The sequence below is a fragment of the Camelus bactrianus genome, chromosome 14 (genome assembly GCF_048773025.1).
Source record: "Camelus bactrianus isolate YW-2024 breed Bactrian camel chromosome 14, ASM4877302v1, whole genome shotgun sequence".
Lineage (NCBI taxonomy): Eukaryota > Metazoa > Chordata > Mammalia > Artiodactyla > Camelidae > Camelus > Camelus bactrianus.
This window is the reverse complement of record NC_133552.1, coordinates 11,445,645-11,469,136: the sequence shown is the minus strand read 5'-3', so window position 1 is coordinate 11,469,136 and position 23,492 is coordinate 11,445,645. Positions and strand designations below refer to the sequence as shown.

Sequence of the window (23,492 nt, the reverse complement as noted above, 5' to 3'; positions counted from 1 at the left end):
TGGGCTTCATAGAAAAAACAGAAGTTCCTGCCTCTTCCACCATGAAACTTGTGATCTTTGGCTATTTTAAGTTAACTTTTAATACAGTCACACATGTGAATTCAAAATGGGACAAATATCTTGATGGAGAGAACTCTCGTGTATTCGTTGCCTTTCACGCTGGCGTAACTTTGTCCCAGTAGCATGCCCAGACTGTGCCAAAGGACTTCTTTTTTTGCTGTAATACCTGTAATATTTCATGCTGTTAGAGAGATCTATGGCATATAAAGAAAAAGTAGTGAATCTCTGGAAGTACTTAGAAGACAATTGCAGCACAGACACCTAGAATCCTGCTGAAAGCTCATGCCTCATGACTGTGAGAAATTTGGTCCTTCCCTTTTAGGCTCAAATTCCCAGTCTCCTGTGATGCCTCAGATTCAGCAAATGTCCCAGTTGATGAAACAGACAATGTATTTGATCATCCACCAAATTTCAGCACAAATGGCCATTGAAATCTCTCCTGGTTTGTTTTCTTTTTAGAGCTTTTCTCTGTCCACAAAAAGCTTGATTAAAGCTCGTGTCCAGGAATGGCAAGTCTGCTCAAGAAATAAAAGGGCCAGCAGTTACCTGCTCATATAGGGAAATGTTTTCCCTGTTTGGTATTTGGAATCATCTAGTGCTTTGTGACTTCACAGCTTTATGATGGCTTTAAAAATAATATTAATTAATTAATTATGTTTTTAACTGTATACAAATTCTGTACAAGTTTGTTGTTACTAATGGGAAGGCTGCCACCATCAAATATATTTTACCAAGAAAGTGAAATTCTAGGCCATTTACAGTTTTAAGCTTTTTACTTAAAATAATTTTAGACTTACAAATAGCTGGAGATGGTGTGCATAGTTGTCTTACCTCTTACCCATGTTTCTCTAACGGTAACGTCTTACATGACTACAGTAAAATGATCTAAACCAGGGAATTAACATTAATCGGTGTATTAATAACTACTCTATAGTCTTCAGATTTTGTCAGTTGTCCTACAAATGCATTTTCTTGTCCAGCATCCGGAACTTGAAAGGCAGTTGTAAGATTTCCTAGTTTCCTCAAGTCTGTGACAGTTCTTGAGAGTAACTCTGACATTCATGGTCTTGATATTTTGAGGAGTTATTTTGTAGTAGGTCCCTCAACTTGTCATTATGTTTTCTCATGATTAGATTAAGGTAACACACTTGGGAAGAAAGCTACAGATATGACGTACTCTTTTCGGAGCATCATACCCAGAAGTGCATTCCCTTAAAATGAAAGTTTTTCTTTGTTTAGTCAGGTTTATAGAAGTATAATTTACACAAAGTAGAATTCACCCTCTTTAGTAGCGTACAATTCTCTGACCTTTGACAAATGTATACCATTGGGCAGCCAGCACCACTTTCCAGATTTAGAACAATTTTACCATCTCCCAAAAATTCTCTGTGTCCCTCTATCGCCAAATACTTGACCTCACCCTGTATTCCCTAGCAACCATTGATATGTTTTCTGATCCCATGTCTTGCCTTTTCTATGATGTAATATAAATGGGATCATAAAGCATGTAGCATTTAGGTTTTGCTGCTTTCATTTTGCATATTGTCTTGTAGATTTATCTGTGTTGTGTATATCACTAGTTTGTTCCTTTTTATGGCTGAATACTATTCCATTATGTTGCTGTACCACTGTGTATTTATTTGTTGACTAGTTTTTGACTAGTTGAAAACCTTTCAGTTGTTCCAGTTTTTGTTGATTATAATAAAGCTGCTGTAAACCTTTGTATATATCAGATTTAAATTTAAAATATAAACGTTCATTTTTTTTTACTTTGAATGATTCTACTGAAGTTATTTGTCATTTCTACAAAGGACATTTTCTCTAGCAGACTTAGAGATCTAATTCATGAGTGCATAACAGATGACATCTCTTTCTTATACAGATCTGTGCAGTCATGCAATTGAAATCAACTTAGAGTTATGTTAATCATATCCATAACTTGTAACAAAATACTATTAAATGATTTCACTGGGATACAAGACATATAAAGCAAATTTTTCATGATAATACTGCTTTTAGGGACCCCATTGAATAATCTGAGAACCACTGCCAGAGAAAGAAAAGTGAAAAAATAGTACTAAAGTTGATGAACTGAAAATCAACAATTTAAAGAGCTATATATTGGTTCTCTGGAATTAGACTGATATCCAGAAGGTGACATTTAAATTGTTTTGTGACTGTTCTAGTTAAGAAAAGTATATCTATGTTCTTTTGTAAAGTGGGTAAGTACTTCATCCTAAATTAAGAAAAATGCATTCTTTGGATAATTTATATTCATAAAACATTTATAAGTGAAGCATAGAAACTAGAATTATGGATGAAAATAAATAACACATTGTATCAAATCTCTGAAATAGACATTGTATTTGAGATTTTATCAAAACTTTTGATAAAATCGAATAAAAGGCATCAGATGAGTAGCAGGGTACTTACCCCTGTGATGCTCAAGTTATATTTGGAAGTTTGTCACCATTAAAGCCATTTTACTAATTTTAAGCAGTGATTTCACATTTTTCTAAATATAAGCCAGTATTTATGATAGGTCATCAAAACTATTCTTTTCAAAATATTGCTTATGGAATGAAATCTTTTTCCTTTGTTTGTTAAAAATAAAAACGTGACTTCATAGATTCTTGACCTAATCAGCTCATTTACCTGCCCTCTATTTCATTTCACCCTCCAATTTTATTACAATAACATATTTATTACCATATGAAGGTGTTTCACATGTAGGATATCAATCTCCACCCGCAAGATCTTCAGATTTTTTGCTTTCCAATTCCTTCTTTCTCCTCTTGCTGTCTTCTGACATCTTAGGTTGGCTTGGTCATACTCTCTGCCCAGTTGGCAGTTTTTGAAATTTCAACTGATTTCAAATGTAGCATTTGATATAATAAGTATTAATAGGCAGTGAGTATAGTTCAGTTTGACATTTACTAAAATCTCAGAATTCCTTATTCCCTGAAGTTATAATGTGCTACACCTGGATTATCTGTCATCTGCTTTGTCTGCTTTGCTAAACCCAATCCTGAAGTCAGAAGGAGTACCTTGCCTGTGAGAGTCATCCCATGCTATCAGACCTAAGGTAAACTCTTAGTGAACTTCAGTAATCCTTAAAATCACATATTATTATTCATCCTTCTCTCTATTGAAGTTATTCCAAATCTCCCACTCTTCTTGCACCCTCAGTTCCACCTGTGACCTGTTTCTCTTGGTCCATGACTCCACATACTGCTGATAAGAACTTTTTCAATTTACCTTTAACTAGAGCAACAACTTAGGTCCTACTCACAACAGAGATACATCTTGTTATGTAAGATATAATACAAGAAAATGGGCATTTGTTATCAGACCGATCTGATCTGAATGTGATCATACACTCTGATCCTTACTTCCTAAATACTTTGTCAGGTTGCTTAATCAATAACAATTATGATATATTTCAGTAACAAATCAAAATTTAATCAATAAAGATAATCTGCATTTGGTAACTAGAGGGAAACTCAAATTGCACTATCCTTACTGGTGAAGGTAATTATCAAATGGACAAAATATATTTTAAAAAACAACGTTTGAAGACAATGAGGAGCAAGAAACACAAGTAAGATTTGAGTGATTAGAGTCCTTGAGTGAAGGACAGTGTACCATGTCATTTCCATATCTATCTAAGTTTTTTCCCTTAGGGAAATTTCTAGTTTACCCACTGGGAGAAGAAATGTACCATGCAGCAATCAAGAGCCCTACTTAGCTGAGAGGAAAGAGATTGGAGTTTGAGGCTTTCAGATTGGCTGAAAGTAAAGCAACAGAATTCTGGAGAGAAGGGGATTGCAGAGAAATAAACACCAAAATCTGTATAGAATTGTTCTTAAGTCTAAGGTTGATCCTCAGTTGTGCATCCATAGAGAAAAACCCTAGGAAACTCAGCAAAGAAAAACAGCTGGACAGCTGTAAGAGTTGGACTGAGATTTTAGCAGCTGTATGGTCCATCTTTGACTTTAGACATCAGACAAAACTTAAAGTAAGTGCCATGGTCTAAAAGTATGGCAGCCTAGAAGTAAATATAAACCTAAAGTATGTATCAGCTATTACAAAGCTCAAATTGATGCCGATTCATTGTTTATCTGCCTACCAAAAGAAAAATTTAAGTTTTTTGGAAGTAGTTAACATCATCCAGCATTTCTGTGGTATTATACACAGAATGCTCATCTTATCCAAAATTACAAGGCACAATAAAGCACAACAAGCAAACATACAGGATCACTGACTGAAAATGAAGAAAAAACAGATAAAAGAAACTGCCTGACTCGTGGTTGAGATTTTGAGTTACCAACAGGGATGTTAAAATAATTTTGATTAATATGTACAAGATCATAGAGAAAATTATGGAGGATTTCAGTAAAGATCCCAAAATTCACACACACACAAAAGAATAAAATGGTAGAAGTCAAAAAAATAATAATAATCAAAGTTAAGAATTCAACAGCAGTAATGAAAGGTTAAAAACATCAGAAGACAGAATCAGTGATCTGTTAGCTAGATCAATAAAAAAGTATCAATATGATGCCAAGAGAGAGAAACGAGATCTACCAAAGAACATAAGAGACATGCAGATCATTGTAAAAAGTTTTAACAGTGAGCAATGAGTTCCAGAAGAAGAAGAGAGAGAAAATTGAGTAGAAACCATATTTGAAAATATATTGGGTGAGAATTTCCATAAATGAATGAACACTATCAACATATATTTAAGAAGCTTTATGATTGCATATTTAGAAACTCCAAAAGAATTTACAAATAAATTATTAGCATTATTAAGTGAATTAAATAGAGTTATTGGACACAAGTCAATATACAGAAATCTACTCAATGTATTTCTCGATGTTATTTTAAGGAATAGAATTTATATTGAAGTGATTTTCCTAAAGCCCTATTTAACTTTTCCCCTTTTTTAACACCTACTGTCCCCTGATCCTTATTCTTCCTCTTTTCCTCCTTTTTCTTTCCCTCCATATCTGTCTTTTTCTTTCTTTTTTCCCTTTTCTTTCTTTCTTCCTCCCTTCCTTCATTTGAAATTGACTGAAAATGTTAAAGTTCTACTTAGACATTTATTTAGTCTTATAACATGTCTTGATTAGATAATTGCTAACCTATTATCTTAATTGAACTCTGATTGTCACCCTTAACCTTACAGATTATTTTTAACCTATTTAATTCTTACAATGGATAATTGAAAGATTCTTATGTAACCTTAAATGCATTTTACTTATAACAATTTATTGTTTAGTAATCCATAAGAATATTAGAGACATGATTCTTCTACTGTTCTTCAATAAGATGAATTCTGGGACTCAAAAATACAGATAAACTGGGTGGCATCAGAGGAAGGTCTGGTTATATCCCAAACCACTTTGTTTTTTTTAATTTTATTTTTACTTTTATTTTTTGTTCTCAAACCACTTTCTTAAGCACTATGTTTGGAAATAAAAAATCAAATATGAGTTAAATTGTCAGTTACTAAGAATTTGAAGAGAAAACATTGTCCAATTTTTTTGTTTTGTTTTGTTTTAAAAAAATAACACTCAGCCTTTCTCAGCCATTAAGGAACATTGCTTGTTTTCATAGTACGGTTAAATTATACTTTTTCTCTTTTATCTTTCCTTTTCAATTCTCATAGTTCTTCCTGTGCCACAAAATTTCAAAGCATCCATAGATTGCTAACCACTTCGTATATATAAATGTTCTGCATACATTGATATTAGGAGAACTGTAGAAAGTCTGAACAACAATGGATGTGGTAAAATGCTGCCATATCAGAATCTCACTTTTGCAAATGTTAATGCCTTGCCATTAAAAATTACTGGGAGTGCTAGTCTTGAGTTCCATATGTTGTTAGAAGTTTTCCAGATGTCTGGTAAATATAATACCATTCATTTGAATCTCTCTATAGTTAAGCCATCTGGTACAGTTAAGTACCAGAAGCTTTACAATTATTCACAGTTCTGTTACATAGAATGCCATTTTTGCTATTGGAGAGTAAACAGATACCACAGATATGCTATTAGTAAGTCTGAAAACGTTCCCCCATAATGGAGATAGCTGTTTTTCTTCCCATTAAAATGTTGCATCAGTCATTACTGTCCACATTCATCAACACAGAGGTGTGATAAATGGGACGGTACTTTAAACATCCATGATTTCACTGAAATCTGAATTCCACAAATTTTGTAATATGGTCATCATATTGTACTAGGGCTTGTAAATTCATATCCTTTTATAAACATCAAGGATTTACATATAACCTGTTGTGTTATTACCAGAAGATTCAGGAGTAGAGATGGTCTTCAGAAACTTTCATGAGTTGTTCATTATAATGGCTTCAGCAACTTGGAAGGTACAGATCATCAGAAATCCAGGACAGGTGGAATAAAATATTGAAATATAACCTCTCTATTTTCTAGCCCATCTTCACTGGCAAGGGAATACCTTATATTTGGTGCTGATTTTTCTTCACCTCTGAAATTGTAATGGTCAGAGTAGGATTTAAAATCCACTTAGTAAATCCTTATTGAGCACATACAGTATGCCAAGAACTCTTTTAGTTCTGGTGAGAGTTATAAAGTCGAAGTACAATTCCATCTTTAAGGAGCTTGCTTCAATCTCACTATTGTTACTGATCACTTCATTTGTTGGCTCTGTGGACTTCTGTTTGCTTAAAGCATGACAGATGCCTCTGAGAGAATAAATACCCAAAATCAGGTGGTAGAAGTTTCAAACTTCCATGTGTTCTTAAAATACACATTTGATAAACATTCATGGCACACTTTTAATGTGAAATTTCCCCAACATTAAAAATCAAACAAAAAACAAAAGGGGAAAAATATCCTTAACAAATTGTTGGGGTAGTGACAATTATGGAAATGTAAATAAACTATATAATAAAATAATAGTAAGTTTTATAACAGAGAAAGGTAACGTGTTTTGGGAGCACATTGGAAGAAACAACCAATTATGAAATGATTTGAAGATGATTTTTCAGAGAAAGAAATATTTGAGCCTGTTCTTGACAAGTGACCTCATACCTGTTTTCAGCTGAGATAAGAATCATTTCTGTGTATCCAGAAAAATAGAACCTCCTCAGAAAGGTGTTATATATTCTGAACTGTGTGATCATTTTGGTGATGTAAGAACTACAGTAAGCTTTGAATTTTTGAAACAAAGTGAAAGATAGTTGGCTCTATCCCCAAGAATGTTACTGGAATTTGCCTAAAACCTCCTATGAGTTTTAAAATGTTTTTAGCAAACATGACGACATTTGGAAGAACCTGAGTTACCATATGTTATATCCTTGTGTTGACACTTGATAAGGGTCCAGTTCAGAACCTTGATCTGCATTTTAAAAGTTACGACTTTTATCTTGGTGACCCCCCAATCCCATGGCTTCTCAGCTATTCAGTATCCCCCTCCATATCTCTATTACATACAAATAATCAAATACCAGTAGGTTTTTTATCTACATATAATTTAGATTCCTCGAACCAAATTGTAAAGTAGTTGTCATAATCATTCACAAACTTCTACTGCGAACCATTTATAAATAAGGCTATGTGCTATGGATTGAGAATGCCAAGAGGGTAAGGTTATAGTCCCCATTCCTGAGGGATTTAGAATGTAGTTGGGCAGGTAGTATACTTACATTGAGAAGAGAAACCTATGTTTAAAAAAGCAAACCCACGGTTCATTATATGACAAATGAAGAATAGATTATCAGTGCCGTAGAATTTCAGGGAAGTATTAATCCATGAAATCTGAGGAAATAAGATAAGATCTTCTTGTAGAGCTAGAAAGATAGGATTTAGAAAGAAAAAGGAAGAGTCCAAGCTTACTTGGCAGGGAAACTACTTTGATGAGTAGAGGTAGAAATGGATGTTGACATATGTGTATTCAAGGAACTGTGAATAGACATGTTTGACACTAGTGAAGACTTCGTTAAAAGTGCAGTGACATTGAAAAGATTGGTACAGACCATGCTGTGGAAGACTCTGAATTTTAACTTACCTGTGATATAGACAAACAAGCTTCAGAGCAGAATGATGACATACGAAGTATGTAGGGTTAATTGAAGGGGAGGGGCTGGATGTAGGAACCTATCGAGAAAGTGATATAAATGGCATAGTATGTTGATATATGTGTCAGGTAGGAGGTATTAAGACCCAACTAGGGTCTAGTTGAGAGAACAGGAAAGAAGTCCGTGGCAGAGACAGTAGAGAGACACGGCAGTATCCCGAGCCTGGGCTTTCCCTCCTCTACTTCATCATCATCCAAAATGCATAGGGCCTTCCAGCTGTCTACTCAGGACCGGCTCTCTGCTCTTTGCCAGTATATTATGGTGATATGCAATCAGTAAACTTCTTTCAGGGCAAAATGATTGCCTTGTAATAAGAGTTTACAGAAGAGGATTTTTTTTTTTTAAATCCAAAGGAGTGATACTAACAGTAGAAATACAGGCTTTGCGGCAAGTCTGGGAGCTGATTTTGAATTTAGATCATGATGTCTGTTTGCTTTTAGAAATAGACTCACAGACATAGAATATAAACTTGTGGTTGCCAAGGGGGCAGGGAGTGGGAAGAGATAGACTGGGATTTCAAAATTGTAGAATAGATAAACAAGATTATACTGTATAGCACAGGGAAATATATACACGATCTTATGGTAGCTCACAGAGAAAAAAAAGTGACAATGAATATACACATGTTCATGTGTAATTGAAAAATTGTGCTCTCCACTGGAATTTGACACAACATTGTAAAATGACTATAAATCAATAAAAAATGTTTAAAAAAATGATGTCTGTTTTCTTTTAAGTAGACTCTGGTGTGGGAATTGTTTCACATGAAGGAATAGTATGACATAAAGAAAGAGCACAATAAATCTCAGAAAGATGATAAATAATACCGGAAAATATCAATAAATACAAACAATGCATAACGAGTTTTTGTATCTTTCTCTTTTTCCTTGCTTTGACAAAACTAAAATATTGAGAAGAATATATTTTAGTAAGAATTTAATTAAATGAAAAAAGTTACAAAAGACTAAATGAAAGTGCCGTGAACGAAGTGATGAGAGAAGAAAGGAAAAAAAGCAAATATACAAAATAATTTTTCACTTTGTTTCAGAATGAATAAGGTAGGAAATAAAAATGCATGGCCCTGTCCAAATAGAAATGTAAAGCTTTGATTAAGCTAAACACAAGATGTTCAATGACTGTCTCATGCTTGAACACTGCCACGCACCCTCCGGAGGCCTGATAAATATTGTTTGACATTCTCAATGACAAGAAAAGAGTTTTTTGTAACTATGTATTTTGATGAATGTTAATTAGACTCACTGTGGCGAGCATTTTGCAATATATACAAAGACTGAATCATGATGTTGTACGCCTGAAACTAATACAATGTTATATGTCAATTTTACCTCAATTTTAAGAAGTACTCATTTATGCATGAATATATATGTTAAAATGTAAGTATATATTTATTTATGTGGTTGGAAGAAGAATCTATAGAGCTCACATAGCCTGATACCTTCATTTTATATGTGAAAAAATGGAGACCCTGAACATTACAGTGACTTAACTGAAATCACAAAAAGTACTTAGTGAATGATACAGTAGCCGTGGCTGCACACATGGGCCACTCTAAATAATCTCTCAGTCTCTCACCATATCTTGTCTGAATGTTTCCTCAGATTATAATGTTCTGACCCAAACTCTAACACTCAGTGTCAAAGTCTACATATCACTTTCTTCAAGAAAGCCTTCCCTGAATCTAATAGGCAAGATAATGGACTCCAAGGATGTTCATGTCAAAATCTCCAGGACCTGTGAATACATTACTTGACCTGACAGAAGATACTCTGAAGATGTGGTCTAGCTAAGAATCTTGAGATAAAGAGATTATCCTGGATTACCTGGGTGGACCTCAAGGAATCACGTGAGTCATTTAAATGTGGAAGAGAGAGGCAGGAGTGTAGAATGATGTAGCATGAGAAAGACTTGACCAGCTATTGCTGCGTTTGAAGATGGAAGGGGTTGTGCACCAGGAATAGGAGCCTGTAGAAGCTGGAAGAGGGAAGGACATGGATTGTCCTCGAGACCTACAGAAGGAACCCAGTCCTACCAACACCTTGATTTTACTTTATGGACTCATTTTGGACTTCTGACTTCCAGAATTGTAAGATAATAAAATTGTGTTATTTTAAGACACCAAGTTACGGTAATTTGTTGCAACAGCGATGGGAAACTACTACAATGACTATTCTAATGCCCTGGTCATCTAATCAGACATAAGCTTTTCACTGTCTGTCACTAGTTTTTAATTCAAGTGTCTCTCTACAGATAGGTAATAGGTTCTTTAAAGCTGATGCCCTGTCACAGAGACTTGGACTCTCGTATTAATTCTAAAATTAATGATATGTGCCCTTGGGCAAGTTACATAACCTTTTGCAGTTTTAATTTTCTAACTGCAACAATGATTACAAAACCTAATCTTGGGGAATTTTGTGAGGATTAGCAATAAATTCATTCTAGGCAAAATTTTGTGACTAGCAGAATGAAAGTATTTATTTAAACACATCCATTAATATCAAATCAGTTGTACTATTAAGTAATCCAATAAATAAGTAATATTTTAATTAATAAATTAAAAATCATACTATTTATGAAACATACATAAAATCTTAAAAAAAACTGTAAATAATATAATATTAATTCTTCAATATAACCATAATCATTCCTCTATTTATGGCCTGTAAATGTGATTATGGTTTTATAGTATGGCCTCATCCCTGAGGTCAGAGAGGTTGTGGGGGCAGAGGTTGAAATTAAACAGGATTATAGGAATAAGAAAAAGTGTGTTACATATATTTTAACATTTATAGAGCTACACATTGCCAGTTATTTTCTGTATCACTATTCCCTAGCTCCTAACAGTAGCTACCTTATATTGCTGCTCATCTTTACATGTGAATATTCTGTGCCTGCTAGTAGATGTGATACATGTGTGGATGCTATGCTATGTAGGCTAATAGATATGGAAAGAGCTTTATGTTGGCAAAGCTGAGTTTGAATTCTGACTCTTACTAGGTAAACTCAGGTCACTTGATTAACACGTAAATTACAATGAGAGCACTTATTGAATATGCAAAGTAAGTGAGAAACTGTATGTGAAAGCTTCTCTAACTCAGAATGTTCCCATAAACACTGCTTTGTTTTCTCTTTGAGGATTGAGCATTCTGCTTTTGATTCCTCACTGTCCCTTCTTGGGATAAGCCCCTAAGAAACTCTTAAGTACAAATTTGCTGCAGTTGAGAAATATGAAATGGCTAATTAAGATAATAAAATAAATCAAAGAAATCCACCATGGACTATATTTTAACACTAAGAAAGAGTTAGTGGAAAGTCTATATTTTGTCAACGTTCCATTATTATAAATTCAGGGTCAGAAATATTTTGAAATTCTCATATATCATACTTTTTCTCAAAATGTATTTCAAGACAAGGAATTTACATATGGCCTAGAAATACAGTGTTTAGAAAGTCTGCTTTTTCGTTTAACCTTTAAAAGAAATTGCTTAGAATAAATATTTAATAAAATGTAGCTTTCAACGAAGAAGCAGAGATATTAAGGCATTTAATTTCAAAAGGTAATTCAAGGTAGCCTTATAATTGGTTTCTATCTAGATGCTCCCCAGTGTAAACTACCTCACTGGACTAAAACTATCTTTTCTGTTAACTTCACTTTCATGCTAAAATATCCCTAATGACTTCCTGTTACCTGTAGAGTTAAAACCAAACCTCTCGGCTTGCCACTCAGCATCCTCCACATTTAGACCCCCAGTTAATCTTTCTAGTGATATTTACTCCTCTTCTACTATGAAATGTACACACTGTAACATGTGCTCTATGCAGCAGCCACGTGACCGCTTTTCTTTGCCTGATGCGGAAACGTTCTGTGTCAGTGGCACTAGCAATGCAGCTCTCGCCGTTGAAGTATTTACCTCTTTTCTTCCTCAGAATCAAAGTGTTCGTAAAAAATTACAAGTTCCATTTTTTTCCCTGAAGTCTTTCTTGATTGCTTTGAGACAAAATTTATACCTCATCTGTAGTTCCTTAAAATCTATACATCTATCTTGTAGATGTTACAGTCTGCCCTATGTTATAGGTTGTTCGTGGTTTTATCTCACCACCCCCACTCCAGTGGGCATTCACTGGAAATGATATAACACCTTGCTCACAGTTACAGTCCAATAATTCATTTAAAGATTTAATAAATATTTCTGAGTGTTCACTATATAATAAATTAAAAAGTAAATTTATGAAAGTTTTTGCTGCTCTGGCCAGATCTCCTTCATCAGGCCAGAACATTCATCCTCCATTGCTTAGTGATGGCTGCTAAGGACTTACAGCTCCTCTCTCCTCTTGAGACTTGCCCCGAGTTGAACAAGAGTGCCCAGCCTTGTGCAGCTCACAGGGAATGGCAGACCAACCTGGATGCCAGTGGCTCAAAGTGAGGCCAATTTTGTGCTGCAGGTTCTGCTCCAAAGCCCTCTGTGGGATCAGCCGGCAGGAGGACACCAGGCTCAGAGGACATCCTTAACTTAGCTCTTTCCTCTGTCCTGTCCTGCTTCCTTCACATCCTTTCTTCTGAGTGTTTCCTTAATAAATCAGGAGCATCTGACTTCCTTCTCAGGCTTTCAGATGATCCAAACTAAAAGTTGCACTACCATTATTCACAATGGCCAAAACATAGAAACGACCTAAATGTATGTCAACCAAAAATGGATAAAGAAGATGCATACAGGGTCATGTGTGTGTGTGTGTGTGTGTGTGTGTGTAGGGCATCATCATAATACAGTATTACAATGTGATTGGAACAAACAAATACAATTAAATTCACGGTACAGAAAGTGACTAGCTCTTATTCAAACCCCAAAATACCACTTCAGTGATCTATTATGGTACCTGAAATCATTCCATCAGTGACTACTTGCTTTGAAGGCTCTCTGAATTTTTAGGGTGCCCTTTTCATAAAAAAAATAAAAGTTTTAACCATATTCAGCTAAATTTATTGAGGATGAATTGACCCCTGCATGAAAGCAAGTTTTTTAATTTGTTTGTTTAATAACTGAAGGACTCCGGGATAGATACTGCAGAACAAGAGGGAATAGGAATAAGGAAAGAGAAATTTTTATTTTTTTAAGGGGGAGGATGTACAAAATTCCCTTTGCCATCAGACCTCCTGTTGTACTTTTGGGCTGTGGCACCTCTCAGCCATACCGAATCCTCACAGCAGCTCCAGATTTCCATTAAGTAAGATTGGGGATCGAGCTGTATTTAAAGGATCCTCAGTCACCTTGAAGTGTTTACTCTAAATCTGGGTAGTATCGTGTTCTGTACAATTTTGAATGGGAAGGTGAAGGTGCAGAAGGGCAGCTTCTTAAGAACATTGCTTTATTTTGAACAAATTTTCTCTTCCTGTTTGGAAGCATTCTCTAGAAACACTGAGAGTAGTCTGATCCTAAATCTATCACATAATAAATGCAGATCAAACTGAAGCCCCCACTTCATCTAAGATCCACACTCATAAGAAGAGTTCTGGGGTGTCACAAAACACTCTGTGGTCTGAAATGTAGTAAGAAATCCTAATATCCCTCAGTGGCCAATACGACCCAGTGTCACTCTCTGCCCTTAGGGCACAGAACTAGTTTCTAAATTTGACTTTGAGCTATTGAAGCATTCAGCATGCTGAACACATGCAGAACTCTTAGAAATTAAGGCAGGGGAATGATGAAAAAAATTGAAAGGGGGACACTTGCTTTCCCCTTTTCTCACTAGCTGACAGAATTCTATTAATTTCATAGGCTCTCATCACAAATCAACACCTCCTATGAAGCTTTCCTAATCCTTCACACAGGTAGGCTTAACCATTTCCCTTATTTGCGTTCTCTAGCTGTAAGTCAGGGTTTATGGCTCTGTAATAGGATGTCCCTCGATGTACTGTAACCGTTTGGGTCTGTAGCACTGTTTATGAACCTATTTGTGCATGTTCTTGATGTTTATGGCTCTATTACAATGATTTGTATACGTACTGGTCTCTTCCATCAGATTGTGCTTTGCTGAAGGGCAAGACATAAGCAATGTAGCATTACTCATTTGGGTATGTCTGTGCTCAAAACCGGCAGACAGTAAACATCTTTAAATAGACGAACATGCATTTCATTTTTAATACTATTTATTTACTGAAAAAAATGATGGATGCTCGGACTTTCTCCAGAATAAAATTTGGTATGCAAGGCATTCAAAACATCCATTCATTCTAGAGTTGCAGGTATGGTTCTGTAAGTCTCAATTACCATTTTAGAAACAATATGACCTTACAAAGACGCTTTCCCCAAAGTAAACACCATGTTCTATCAAGACAAGCATTCTCTGGTCCTTAAATGGAACAGGTCTGCACTCAAGTTCTAACATCAGCCATTGTCCCAGGTACAATGGCTTCATCATCTCCTAGTCACGTTCTATAGAACTTATTAATCAAAGTACATTTTGATTATCACAGTTGTTCAATTGTGATTATATCTTCCCATAGATGATAAATTTCTTCTTTGTGAATAACTTATATTCCAGTGTTAACTCCTACAGACTAAATGTGACAGAAGAGTAATTACTTCAGATAGTGTGTTGAATGGGAACAAATGAGATATTTGGTATTAAATTAAATCACAACTCATCTTCTTAACAGATCTATGCATAACAATAAGCAAGTTACTTAATCTAAGACACAACTTTCTTCTCTGTAAAATGATTATAACAACACAAACCTTGTGGAATAGAGGATAAGACATGTAATAAGACCACACTTAGTTGGTACTGAAGAAATGCTAAATATTATTACTATCATTACACATTTGTTATAGTCAATATCTTCTTTGATCTTTAAGAACATAGAAATCGCATCTACGGTTTTTAGAGGAAAAACAAATAGCAAATTCAAGACTCAGAAGAAAACATTTCCTCTAAAAGTAATTTTCTGCAAAATAAAAATTTAGAAAAAATTTTAGTATTCTTTTTGAAATAATCAAAATCTACAAGGAGAGACTTAGTTGATATAAGAAGGCAATTGGAAAGATAAGATAGTAAGGATACCAAAACTTCATTAGCAGAATTGAAATTAACATTGCAGGGAGTGAAAAGCAGAAATGACACCAATGATAATCAAATCACTGAATCAGAAATTCAGTGCAAAGTAAGATCTAATTTCAAGTGAAAAAAAAAGAAAAGGAAACAATAATCATAGAACATATGCAGGAACTTATGAAAATACACATTTTATAAATACACATTTTTTGAAAATTTTGAAAAAGTGAAATGTTAGATTCCTAAATAAGGTGTTTTTCCTTGACTAGAAAAAATTCCCAAATCGACAAAGAATAAACCTCTGAAAACAGTGAAGGTGAAACTTTTAGGAAATGACTCTAGAGAGTTTTGTAAGTGCACTTGCAAGATAAATGGAAAAAATGATGATCATAATAGAAAAATAATTACCAAAAAGAAATGATGAGGCAATTTCCAAAATGAGATATTTGATAAACATTTATAAAAATAGCCAAACTTGCTGTTTAATTTATTTAAAATGTTTTTTTCTTTTCAAATCGGTACATATTAAAAATAATGATAATACTTAGTGTTGGTGGGGGGGTACAACAGACATTCTGATACATGTAATGGTAGGAGAAAATATTAACAAAATTTTTTTGAAGTACTACTTAGAAATTTATCAGAAGATCCTAATATGTAGCTTCCCTTCAACTAAATAATTTTTTCTCCAGTCTTATCCTAAGAAAATATTTAATTGTGCAATCATCTTGTATAAAGATAATCATCACAGCATGACTGACAGAAATGAAAAATTGGGAACAAGTGTTAACAAATAGATATTAGCTTATTAAATTGTCAAAATGATGAAAATGAGCAAATACAATGAAAGGCTTACTATATATAGAGCCTTTCTAAGTTTTATACATGTATTATAAGATTTAGTTTTCATGATATAGCAATATATCCTGTTACAATTTTATCTTATCTGTCATTTTATAGATACAGTTTTATAAAAAACTAACCCATGACACGTTGTCAGCAGTAATGAGACAGTTCAGGCATTTGGACGTCAGAAGTGACATTCTGTTCATTTTATATTGTCTTTCCACATCCACATTCCTTGTATTGGAATATTATGCAAATGTTAAGTATGGTAGTTTGGATTATATACATTTATTGATATGGATATGAAATTATAAAATACCATGCATATAATCCATATATCTATATATCTACCTATATTATATTGGTCCAGTCAGTCTGCTATAACAAAAATACCGTAAACTGAGTGACTTATAAATGACAAAATTTTATTCCTCACAGCTCTAGAGGCTGGGAAGCACACAATCAAGGTGCTGGCAGATTCTGTGTCTGGTGAGGACCTGCTTCCTAGTTCATAGACAGCTGTCTTCTCACTGCATCCGCGTGTGATGGAAGGAGTGAGGATGCTCTCTGGAGCCTCTTTTTCAAGGGTGCTAGTCTCACTCATCAAGGCTCCATTCTAGTAAACGTTCAAAGTCCCCACCTCCAAATATCATCACAGTGGGAATTAGTAACAACATATGAATTTTGAGGGAAGCACAAAATCCACGGTATAGTATATGCCTCTATCTGCACATCTGTATGTATACACACAGATGTATACATATTTATATCTCAAAGGAGAAGGAGTAACTATAATCCAGACTATTAATGTGTCTCTACATGGTGGGATTAGTCATGATTTTTGATTTTTTCTTTTAGCTTATTTTCATTACCTGATTTTGGTGTGATAAAAATTCATTCTTGTATAATAAAGTTATTAAAATAGTTCTGTTAAAAAGAGAACTGAAATTTTTGAAATGCAAAAAAAAAATTTTATTGAACTATATCAAAATATTATCAGCGGTAGAAATTGGGTTAATTTCATATTTATGTTTATCTTTTGTGTTGATATCTCTATATAGTATGAAATATGATAGTGTGATATAATGAAAAATACCTTTGAAATTAGCACATACTCCTAGAAATATAGCATTTACTCAACATCATTAAAAATATATACATAGCCAAAGAATTAAAGGAAACATGGCAATTTGTTGAAGGAACTCTGCTGTGAATTTTGGATAATTTTTCTCTTCTTAATATGAGTTTTTGAAGCATTCTAAGAATTGTTAGATGTTATTGTGATAAAAATGAGTATTTTTCAAACACAATGAATTAATATTGACCTAAGTAAATATCACTCTTCTATTATTTGCATTTTGTTTTTCCTATGATATGATAAATGGTAGTGTAAACTTGTTTTTTAGATATTTACATTATATAAACATTCTGATTTAAACCCTCCACCAACCCCTGCATTATCTGTACAGTTATATCAGTAAGGGTGTTCTGGCTTTAGCTAATGCCTTTCAAGTTTTCAATAGCTGGGGTCTATTCCTTTGAATACTTAATGCTCTTAACATTTACTAAAATCATAAAATTCATTTTTCATGAACAATTTCATAACACAAATTTTTGGAGAATTTTGGCATAGCACTTCTAAAATGCAAGTATTCAAAGAGCGCTAGAACAATGAACTCATTAATTTCTCCCGGAGGCCTGAGAGGTAGATGGCAAGTCTGACCTGGGAGATGGATTAGTGAGCATTTTCATTAAGTCCGTGGCAGACACTTAGGGAGGTGGCCAGCACTTAGCCAGATGGATTTAAAAATTAAAGGACACTTTACAGAAGTGACTAGAATGGAATTTTAGAGAGATTACTTCTATGCAGTAAGAAGCATGAATGTGTACTGAAAATTGGGGACAAAAAACAAAATGAGAATTGGAAATCATAAGTGAAAGACAAAAAAGAAAAATCCAGACACACTTTAGTTTTTTTAAATAAACAGACATATCAGATTTTCATGAGGCAAAAACTTAGCTTCCACAATTTCTTTAGTATTTGATACATTCCACATGAAGGGCATTTTCTAGTTTTTCTCCAACCTGAGAGAAACCAGGAAAAGTTCAAATATAGAAAAAGAAGAGTTTCTGATATAAGAAAAAGATTGAAATACAGGATGTTTTATAGGAGGTTAAAACACTTCGTGCTGATTATGGATGGGAGAGAAAAGTCGATATTTGTAGTACATTTTAAACATGAGAAAGGTTCTAAAAAGATGGAGACTATAATTTCATCTTCTACAAAGGTCAAACAAATGTAAATAACTTTAAAGGGCAACCTTAGTTATTTAAGACAGAAGGGAGAGCTTTTAAGTATTACTAAGTGAGTGATGCCAGAAAGGCTCAGAAGAGCTAGGAGGACAGGCCTTTTTGTATTTTTTCTCTATTCTTGTAATATATACGTAACAAAATTTACCATTTTAAGTGAACAATTCTGTAGCATTAATTATATTCACAGTGTTGTTTAATCATCACCACTATATCCAAACTTTTTTTATTACTTTAGCACAAACTCTGTATCCATTAAGCAATAATTCCCCCTGCCCCTCCCCTATGTCCCACGTAACCTCTAAACTACATTCTGTTTCTATGAATCTGCTCATTCTAGGTAACCCATATAAGCAGCATCATACAATATTCATCTCTTATATCTGAATTATTTCACCTAGCACAATGTTTTTAAGGTTCTTTCATGTGATAGCACGTATCAGAACTTCCCTTCTCTTTATGGCTGGATAATGGCCCATTATTTGCATATACCACATACTGTTTATCTATTGCTCATGGACACTTGGGGTGTTTCCACCTTTTGGCTATTGTGAATAAGGGTGCTATGAACACTGGCATACACGTGTCTGAGACCTTGTTTTCAATTCCTTTGTCTATACAGCTAGCAGCAGAATCGCTGGATCATACGGTAATTCTTGGTTTAGCCTTTAGAGGAACTGCTAAACCATTTTCCATAGCAGCTACACCATTTTAAATTCCCCCAGCACTTGCAGTTTCAACAGATCCTCGCCCACATTTGGGCATAGTGTGCCCTTTAACGTAGATTAAAAATAATTGTTTGACACATTTGTCTTTTAAATACTGTCGGAAATAAAAGTGAAGTTACAAACTAAAAATGTAGTAACACTGGATTTTATACCAGCTTACCTCGTTTAATTGTGCTTTAATATATGGTGCTTCATGGAAATTGTGTTTTTCACAAACTGAAGGTGTGTGGCAACCCTGCATTGAGCGACTCTATCAGTGCCGTTTCTCCAACAGCATTTTCTCACTTCATGTCTCTGTGTCACATTTTGATAATCGTCTCAATATTTCATACATTTTATTATCATTGTTTTTTACAGTGATCTGTGGTTGGTGATCTTTGAGTTGCTACTATTACTCACTGAAGGCTCAGATGATGATTAGCATTTGTTACCAAAAAAAGAATTCTCTAATTAAGGTAGGTACATTGGATTTTTTTAGACACAATGCTTTTGCACACTTAATAGACTACTGTTGAATGCTACTAGTGAATTTTCAAGTATTGCATTTCTCAATTCCCAGAATTGCTACTTGGTTCTTGTTAATATTTAATATTTCTGTATCTCTATTGACAATATCTACTTGGTGAGACACCATTGTTATATTTTCCTTTAATTTTTTTCGATGTGGTTTCTTTTATCTCTTTAATAGCTTATTTAAAGTCTTTATCTTGTAAATCTGGGCCCCCTCAGGGATCGTTTCTTTTGACTGCTTTTATTTTCTTGAGCGTGAGCAACGCTTTCTTTTCCTTCTTCTTTGCCTGTCTCATATTTCTGTTGTTGTTGAAAACTGGACTTTTTAGTGTGGAAGTTCCAGAAATCGGATTTCCCTTCATCCCCAGAGTTTGTTGTTGCTGATGTTTTTGTCGTCATGGTTGTTGCTACTTTTTATTCGTTTAGTGACTTTCCAAGAATAATTATAAAATCTTGCGTTCCTTGTAGACTGTGGGTGCTGATGTGCTCACGTAGCTTAGTGATCATCTACTGATCTGTCAGAGATTTCATTTAATTCCTTGGGATGTTACAGACGTCTTACACCCTTTGTTAAGGGGCTCTGTACTCTGGGCTTCTGTTCTTAGGCAGTTAAAAACTCTGGTGTAGTCTTTTATTCCTGTTTATGCAGGATCTCAAGGTCAGCTCGCAGTGGTAGACTCAGATCTTCTATTCCTGGCCTGTGTATCGTCCCACACATGAGTCCTGTCCTCTGGATCACCAGGAACATGTCAAGGCTTTTCAGAACTCCCTAAGGACATCTCGTTTCACAGAGCTTCCTTTTATGTTTTGGCCAACCTCTTATTTGTTCCAACTCATATTGACAGCCTTGGAGAGTTGCATTGTAAACTATTGCCTTTGATATTTTTCAAGCAATTTCCTGGAGATGGGATTTTCTCATGGAGCAAGCTCCAAAATTAGGTCAAATAACAAAAACATCCTGCAAAGAGAGCTTTTCCAAGGAGTTGTGAGACTGGTCAAATACTGACAATGTTCTGGGAATAGCTTCCAAATTCATCTGCTCCTTCAGGTGCCTGCAACACCACTGGTTTACACAGCTTAGTGGTTGCAAGGCTACCAGTTTTCAAGGCAACTGTAAGTTGGGGAGTTGGAGATAGGAATAGGTCAAATTCAAATGACATAAACTGCCATTCTCACCTATGTTCAACAGTTTTTCTTGAATAAATGCTCCTGAGATTGTTGCAAGGCATTGGTTAATATTCAGAATTCCAAAGAGTTGATTTCAACAATTTTTTGTCAGTAGTTTTGCTGCTTTTAGGTAAGGACTCGTTTGCAGAGGTCCCCAGTCTACCTTTTCTGAAAATAAATAATGTGTTTTTTGTTTTTGTTGTTGTTTTTTTTTTTTACCCTAGAAAACACTAAACTTTATTTACTTTATTATATATTTAACAGTTCTAAAGTATTTGCTTCTTGCTTTGACAAAAAATGAAAAATATAGGAGTACTGACTCCTTTTTAGGAGAAAAGGGTTGTATGTACAGCTACGGAGAGTTGTAATTCCTCCTTTAAATACAAGAAAAATACTAATAAAAAAGAGCTTTATTGATCAAAAAAGGGCTAAGAGCTTCAAGCATGTGTTTAAATAATGTGTTTAATGGGCCTTTTGAGGTCCATTAAAACTCAGTAAACTATTAACATATATCCCCATGGCTTGCAGAAGATAGAATCACATAAAGTTCTTTCAGCTAGAAAGTATAGTTGCAGAATTAGTTTTGCTCCAAATTGGATCTCCTTATCAGTTTAGCACATTTTGAAGTATTACAACAACTGACTCTTTTTTAGTAATTAGAGAAAAGAGAAGTCCATTTGAGGTCCCAGGAAACATAACTCCTTGAATATGTGAAAGGCAGCATTTGTAGTTGTCAAGAACCCAGATTCTGGATTTCAATTGGTTAGATTCAAACCTTGACTCTGTCACTCGCTAGCTGTGTGACTTCAGCTGAAGTGCTTGATTTCTCTGTATCTGAGTGTTTTTATATGTAAAGTTCAGATAATAAGCATATTTGTATTATAGTCTTTTTAGAAGTTTTAAATAAATGGATGTTTTAGAAGAATTAAATAATAGGATATTGCCTGGCATATATAAAAAGTACGTAAGCATCTTTTACCTAAAACTTAAAGTGGAATAATGCTATGCAGAATTCATAACTCTGCACATGAATCTTCCTATAGTTTTCTAGGATCAGAAAGAAGTCTTTGGTCTACTTTCCATTCTTTTAATTCCAATGAAGATGTGACCTCACACTTTCCCAACCATTCCAGCCTCCTTAGTGGCTTAAACTAAATGAAAAGTTAGGAGTAGAATTATTTATCTCTTCACTGTGAGACAGAAAGAAGTGACTGCAATCCCTGTATTGTTTGGCATGATCCTGGAGTCTGAGTTTCTGTGCTTCAGGCCGAAACTTTACAAGAACTATCTAGCAACTTCACATAAGCGGGGATCATGCTGTCTTCTTCATTGCTATATGTCAGCACATGAAGGATATATTTTTGCCAATAGTACATGAAGGATATATTTTTGCCAATGAAAACATATTTCAAATGAATGAACAAATTAGTGATTCATTAAATCAATTGGTTAAAATAGTTCCATTTGGCAGTTCAGTGGTTAGAGACCTGGGGTTGTCTGATTTTAGCCATGTTTAACTCATCCAGCCAATAGAGAAATTAAGAAGTTAATTACACAATCAAGTTTATGATAAACAATAGAAGAAACCAAAAATCATCGAAGACAGAATAAAAATCAATTATTCAAAGTTTGATTCCAAAATTTTGTAACTTTGATTTCAAGAAAGTACAATCTGTATACATTCTTCTGTTATAGTCAAATTTAAAGCCTAGAAAATTTAGTGACGTGTACAGAATCCTTGAATAGCTTCTACTATGTTTACTTCCTTCCTTTTTAATGATAGGAATTTTGCAGATGTTAAGCCAGATGGGTCTTATGTTTTAAGAAAATGGTATTTTAGAAAAATGTATAATTAGTTTGTGAGCAGTGTTTTCTCTCAATTACTCTTTTCAGTTCCAGAGCAAAAACTGGGGTTACATTTATAGTTTTACTGCGTCATGTAAGCTCTGTTTTGGGAGAAAGACTTATTTTCTTTCTTACAGATAACTCCTTATATTCTCCATTATTTTTAATAATGAACAGATCAATTTGTCAAAAATATATTACTATACTATATCTTGGACAAGTTTATATTATCTATTATTTTAAGAATAAAAATTGTTCTTAAACGATTTAAACACACTAGAAACTTTGCATATGTAATTTACTGTGTAATAATACCAAAATTGTAATTCTAATAAGAATTTTTTGAGATACCTTACTGTAACTGTGGTAATTAATTTTTGATGCTTCATGTGAATTTTTAAAGGAAAATTTAAAACAGAATTAGTAAAAAATTCCAAACAACTTAATGGTTTGTAACAAAGATCTGTGGAAGTTAAGGAATCCTCTGCCACTGTTGGTAGCTTTTTAAACATTTCAGTATTTTCAAAGTTAACTTGAATTATTTTTGCCCTGATTATTTCTTTTCATTTCTCTATTTTTTTCACTTAGAATTGAAGGTGAACAATAAGTATCAGTTTCATAGATGATCAATATAATAACTTTAACTTTGATTGCTCTTTTTTCTGGAGACTGGAAAGAAACCTCTGTTTAAAAATATAATTAAATGAGGGAAGAAAGATAAAGTCGATTCACATCAGTACTGCATAAGCTTGTAGCATTAATAAAAGGGTTATACTGTCTTTATTTTCCACCATGATGTAGTCAATATTCCTTTATCTGTGCTTTTAAAATTTGAA

The 23,492-nt window shown here is 34.1% G+C and overlaps 1 long non-coding RNA gene across 2 annotated transcripts in view; it reads left to right on the top strand.

The window, feature by feature from the left end:
- The window catches only part of LOC141579750 (uncharacterized), a 48,293-nt gene extending 28,704 nt beyond the window's left edge, over positions 1 to 19,589 (top strand). The window contains exon 3 of one of the 2 annotated variants that reach the window (XR_012511671.1): positions 19,492 to 19,589. This is a non-coding gene — a long non-coding RNA (uncharacterized LOC141579750). Of the gene's footprint in view, positions 1 to 9,801; positions 10,269 to 19,491 lie in introns of those variants that run through there. The other variant, XR_012511670.1, reaches the window with a different exon arrangement.
- The last annotated feature ends 3,903 nt before the right edge of the window (positions 19,590 to 23,492 follow it).